Source organism: Choloepus didactylus (genome assembly GCF_015220235.1).
Source record: "Choloepus didactylus isolate mChoDid1 chromosome 25 unlocalized genomic scaffold, mChoDid1.pri SUPER_25_unloc1, whole genome shotgun sequence".
In the NCBI taxonomy this organism is placed as follows: domain Eukaryota; kingdom Metazoa; phylum Chordata; class Mammalia; order Pilosa; family Megalonychidae; genus Choloepus; species Choloepus didactylus.
The window spans coordinates 7,714,211-7,721,101 of NW_023637606.1; positions in this window are offsets into that span (position 1 = coordinate 7,714,211).

Below are 6,891 nucleotides of genomic sequence, written 5' to 3' on the forward strand. Positions count from 1 at the left end.
TCATACTTTCTCCCAGTTTATGTATTTTGATTCAGGAGTTTAATCCATTAAAATTTAATATTAATGAAATTGAGGCAGTACTTTCTCCTACCATTTTTTCTTATTGCCTTTTGGATTTTGTATGTCATATCTTATTTTCTTTTCCCTTTTACCCTTACTGATATTCTTCACTTTTACACTCTTTTCTAAACCTCTCTCTCCTGTGTTTTCCTATATGCCTGTAGCACTCCCTGAAGAACTTCTTGTATGACCAGTACCTTGTTGACAAATTCTCTCAGTGTCTATTTTTCTGAAAATATTTTGAATCTTCCTTCATATATTGAAGGACAATGTTTCTGGATATTGCATTTTTTGTTAGCAGTTTTCCTCTTTCAATATCATATATATGTTATACCACTGTCTTCTCACCTCCATGGATTCTGCTGAGAAATCTAAATCTGCACATTGTCTCATTGAGCTTCACTTGTATATCATGGATTGCTTTTATTTTGCTGCTTCAGAATTCTGTTTTTGATATTTGACAATCTGATTGGTAAGTGTCTTGGAGAAGTTTTATTTGGATTTTCTCTCTTTAGGATATTCTGTCCTTCTTGGATCTGTAATTTTATCTTTTTCAAAGAGTTGGGAAATTTTCACTGGTTATTTCCTCCATTTTTCCTTCTGTTTCTTTTCCCTGTTTCTCCTTCTGGTACCCCATAACATGTACATTGTGCACATCATGTTGTCATTCAATTCCCTGAGACCCTGCTCATATTTTCCCATTCTTTTCCCAATCTGATCTTTTGTATGTATCATTTCAGATGTTGTGACCTCTAGGTCACTAACCATTTCTTCTGCCTTTCAAATCTGCTTTGTATGTCTCCATTATGTTTTTCATCTCTTCTTTTGTGCCTTTCCTTCCCATAAATTCTGCCATTTGTTTTTCCAAACTTTCAAGTTTGTCTGTAAGTTCACTCATTATCTTCTATATATCCTTCATTGCTTTTGCCCATTTTCCTTCAACTCTTGATTTGATTTAAAAGATTTCTTTGAACAACTTTATTTAGATTTTAATCTTCTGAAACTCATTTGGAGTGTTACTTTGTTCTTTTGACTGAACCATATCTTCATGCTTCTTGTATGACTCAGTAATTTTTGCTGGTGTCAAAGCACCTAATTTCCTTGATCTGTTTATTCTGGAGGTTGCTTCCTCTTTTACCTAGGGATTCTTGTTGGCTGGTGTTGGTCTCTCTGTCTCCTTTGACATTCTACTCAACTTATTCTAGACCTCTGGCATAGCTTCTGTGTAACTGATCAAAAATTTCTAACAAGAGGAGAATGTAATCAAAATCAATGTTTCCTGAGGATGAGACTCAGCAGGTTGCCAATCTTTCCTATGCAGCCTCTTGGTTTTGTACCTTTTCTATCCTGCTCAGCAGATTGCAATTGTCAGTCTGCATTTCCCCACTGGCATAAAGAGTTGTGGTGACTTTATTTCTAAGCATTCCCTGCCCCTTCTAGGGCTTGGTTGAGAAAGAGGCTGAGGCAATGGGCAGACATAAACTTTTTCTCTTTTTCAGCACCTGGAGTCAGGGTTCTCTGAATGAAAGCATCCATTTGGTGCAGCACCGTCCCACCCCCCTTTCTTGAGGAAGATGTGTTCTTCAGGGAATTATATCCTTCACCTAACTTTTTCTCTCAGACATACCTTTGCTCTGGCCTTGTCTGGGGCAGTCCTGACAACTGAAAAATGCTGCTTCTTTCTTTATGCTAAAAAGAAGAAAAAAATCCCACTCAAATCTGGTCCCTTTGACCCTGGTACAATAATAAACAGACAGAGTTGGTACCTGGCTTATGTGCCCTTTTTTTTTGGAGAACAGCCTTTTTCTAATATTTGGCACTCAGCCAACTACAACGACCTCTGGTTTGTTTTTATTCTTTGGTCAGCCCTACCTGCTCTCTGCTAAGAGGACACCTGGGCTCCTTTCCTGCCTTCTATGGGCTTATCTGTACTCAGACTTTGTATTCAGCAGTCCAAATTTGTTATTTAAATCTACAATTGGAGCTCAGTTGAGCTAAATTCCCTTGCTCCTAGTAGGGACTGTGTCTTTTTCCCATGGTGAAGTGACTCTAAAACCATCTTCTATGCTAGTGTTGTAGGGGCATCAGCCTCTACAGAGCAGAGTTCTCCATTATGATGTAGGCCCTTCCACCCATCCCAGACTGGTGTATGATGTGTGTCTGGTCACAGAAGTCACTCAGTTGTTTCAGACACTTTCTGGTTATTTACTAGCTGCCCTAGAAGATGAATGCAATTCCACACCTCTTTATGCTTCCATCTTGCCCATCTCCTCTCCCAAATATTTTAAGAACTGGTAGATCAGGTGTCTTTTGGTATGTTCCAGGAAATAGGGGAACAAAGCAATGATCACATTTTGGCTTCCAGCTCTAGGTAAAATGAATATCATGTTTGGGATTTACACAAGTTTTTCCAAAGGAGTTTATGAGATGCTTGTGAGCACTCCTTTCCAAGATCCTTACAACTGAATATCTTGCATCTTGTCCAGACATTGATGCACCTCCTCTTTATAGAACCTAAAACACTAAATCTCTCAAGTTGACTGCTTATCATCCAGCTAAGGACATCATAACTCTCTTGCAATGCCCTGCAACCATCTGTGGTTCAGACACAATTTCCTCCATGCCAGTGTTTCCCAAATGACTGAAATGTTATTCACTCCAGCTCCACATGTCCAGAGCAAGAGAGTCTCAGAGAAGGCAATGTGAAACTAACACTTTTCCTTTCCCTTGGTTTAACTTATTAGTTGCTCTAGAACAACACAATTTTACCATTCTGCCTTATACTGTCTCTTCTGCTTAGGTGGTTATTGAGGATTACCAATATGTTCTAGCATTTCTTTTTGCCTTTGAGGAGATCAACAAGGACTCCTTCCTGCTCCCCAACCAGTCCCTGCATTTTCATCTCTACAATGCTTAACTCAGTGACCACAGGACCTTGGAGAGCACCCTGTTTTGACTCTCTGGTGGGACTCAGACTCGCTCTAATTACAACTGTGAAAGACAGAGCAAATCTATGGCTGTTATTACAGGTGCCACATCAAGATTTTCAGCAGAGACTGGAACATTTCTGGAGCTCTACAAAGGTCCTTAGGTATGTGCACTGAGAGTTATGGTGAGAGAAAATTGCATTTTTCTGATACCATTTCCTTCCTTCTGGAAAAAAGGAATGTTGAAAACAGAGCATACATATTCCATGTCAGTTAGAACAAAATACTCTGGAATTACTGTGATTCTGATAATACTAACTGGGGTGAATGGAGGAAGGAAAATGATGTGGATACATTAAGGCTTATCCCCAAATCATGCTCATCATCACTGCATCCATCACAGAGCAGTTGGGAATATTGACTGCTGGCAGCTCACTGCTGTGTGTCCCTAACAAAACTCCAACAATGTAGAAAAATACCACCTGAGGATATGACTCTTATTAGTGGGTTTATCTGAGAACATTTATTGACTCTTAAGGAGGAACAAAGGCCTGGCTCCCTTGTGTAACATGAGAAAATGCTGAAGTTTCCTATATGTTCTAATGCTGCCTGAGGATGGCTGAGACTCCATTACAACTGACTTGTACTTCAGATATCCTTCTATCCAATATTACCTTCACACTTCCCATAGATGTGTATCTTGAGGGTAATCCATGTGTATTTCCATAACCATCTCTCCTTCTCAGAGTCCTTTTCCAGGGAACTGATCCAAGACAGAGAGATGTCAGGAAATATTTCCACCAAATAAGACATTAGCTTATGAAAATACTTTTTGAGACTTCTTAAGAAAATCTGAGAAAGTAGATGATTATATTGTTCAGCACAGCTTACATTGTGCTGCAGTAATTATGTTTAATACAAAAGTTTAATAGCATAAATATTTCTTTCTCAGGCTACACAACCAACATTGGTTGCTGGGGAAGAGGACCTCATCTCCAAAAGTCACACCTACACCAAGGCTGACGGAGAAACCATCAACTTATTGGTGCAGCATCTGAAACTCATAACGTCTATGCTTGCCTCCAGAAAATATGAAGAATATACTTCTGAGAAGATGGGAACATATGTGAGGCAGAACAAAGTTCTCTTCCACAAAAGTAAGTAGGCAAGGGCCAGAGGATGCCCAGGACAGCAGTTTCAGGGTCCAAGAGGCAATAAAATCACTTCTACAATATACGGGCAGGACTTGAATGAAAAAGTGGAGAAATGCATCTCAAATGTCAGTGCTTGCATCATATTTTGGCATCTTCTATGTGCAGAACAATTTAGTCCTTAATAAAACCTTGAAAGGTAGTTGATTTCATCTTTATTTGCAGACTATATAACTAGTCTCTAGGGAGTTAAATGACCTGCTTATGTCCACACAGCTAAATGATGGGGGATCTATCAACCTCTAAGATCAGGCTCTCCCATGTTTATCTACTTCAGTCTATGTGAATTCCCTATGTAATTTTAGTGTGATTAAGGAAGGAATAATAGCAATGATAATTTTTCACTCCACATTTTTGTAATAAAAAAGTAAAAACATATCCACAGGCAATTTTAGTCCATTGTGAAATGATTGTCTAAAAATATTCTATTTATATGTGGTTCAGTTCCATATTATCATTCTTGTTTCATACCTCAGAAGTCTTCCCTTTCATGAATTTTCTTGATATTTGCATTATTCATTGTTACCCAATGCTTGACTGACTTTGCTTTAATTCTTTTTGGTGAAATGACTAACCTGTCATTTTCTTCTTACCTTTACACTTGAAGCAAAGCCCTACCCATTATCTAAAAAATACTCTGTTGAGGCATAGCTCAAATACTATGTTATAATATAGCTCAATAATATAGCTCAAGTCCTATATTATTTCCTACATTATGAGAATTTTTACAGTCTATTTTAGTTATTTTTGTGTATGCCTTAATTTCCTTTGAAAACACTGGACATTCACATAGAGACCATATCTTTTGATAATTTTATCCATATCTTAATATCGTATAATTTATATGCACTTAGTATGTTATTATTGAATTAATCAATGTTGCTATAGTTTATTTATGACTATTTTCATAATTTTCTGTGGTAATATAAAAACATATTTTTCTGGCTACATTCAACCGAAATCTGCAGGTCCCCTTATGTGACATTCATATTTTCAGTGAACAAATATTAAAGTGCCTAGTGTATACTTTGTCCCACTCTAGTTCTTAGAAGGACAAGAGAAAACAAAAGTCGTTGTTTCATAGAGCTTACATTAAATTTTAATGTGAATAAAGGAAATAAATAAGATACCTAAGTAAAATAAATAGCAGTCAGATGATAACCCTATGAAAAAATAAAGCCAAGTATAATATTAATAGACATAATGGAATATCAATTATTTAGATTTGAAAAAAATAGACAAGGAACAAAAGCTCATATCATCTTGCGACTTGTTATTCTCAATGATAGAGACATAATATAATAACAATAACAAATAATATTAATAATTAAAGTTACAAATTAAATCATCATATAACTATATAACTAGTTATTCATCCCGTGCTTCTTTACACAAAGGCATGCTTCACAAGAATATATACAAAAATAAAGTAGAAAAATGATAATTAAAAACCAAGACCTGAAAGGCAATTATAGATTATAACAGAAGATAAAGACAGGAGGAAAAGTAAAGCACAAGATATGTTTTATAATTAAACTGACTCCTGTTAAAGGTTCTTCTCACTATTCAGCACTATTTCTAGAGCTGTATTGAGAATGAGCTCATGTACAGCTCTCCCTAGACTTGCTTTTATTCATAAAATCAAAGTTACGTGATAGCTTTGAAAACACAAAGAGCATGTAGTTATCATTTCAATCCTGTAATTACAGTATGGTACAAAGACGGTACAATGATCTAGTAAAGTACGTGTGCTCTCTGAAGGATAATGACTTTGTTATTGAACACTATCACCACTTGCTGCACTTACAGTTAATTACGCAAGTATAAACCACTTTGGAAAGTGAGTAACTCTCCAGATTGTTATACATCTGCATAAAGGATGTGAAATTAATATTTTTGCATTTTATGGCTTTTAGATAAAGAAATATAGAATCCCTTTGGATCTTGGATTTTCTCCTCAGGAAAGCCTACTGCTTTATGATGCTATGGTTCACATTTGGCCCGAATGGTCAGGAAGGCAGGTGTGTGTGTGTTTATGCTGTGGCTGGCATCTAAGTTCCCTTGGCTACAGCAGCACATCAATAATAAGCAGACTGTCCAATAGCATTTATTCTGGTAATAGGTAAAGGCAGCCTAGCTCATTGTTAAGAGCATAAACTCTGGAGTCATTTTTCTCCAGAATTGGGAAATTAAATTCTCTATATAGCATTTTGCCAAAAAGAAAGAATAATACCTACAATATGTTTTTTTTTTAATAAGCACTATACAATTTTCTTTTTTTAAATATTTCTAAAGTTACCTGTAATATCTTTTAAAAATGACATATTATATGTCTTGGAAGTTAGTATTGAGGAAAAAAAGCAACAATAATCCAGAGAACAGAACTGTCATCATATACGCAATTGAGGGTGTAACTGAACATTGGGATGGGGGAATTAAGCAGTTTGATAAGTTTACCTTGCAGTGGTTTATGTGGAAAATTTGGAAAGCATGATGACTACAATTTCCTTGGTATCTGCCATTTTCCATTTTCTAGGAGTTAGAACCTGAAGAATTCATGTCCTTCAAAACTAAATTAGTCATCAAGAGGACGGATCCAAAGAAGTATGAAGAGGAACTGAAAAAGAAACGAGACCTCCTCACGCCCCGGCCCCGCCGACGCCCCCGTGCACATTCGCTGCAACCGCTGATTG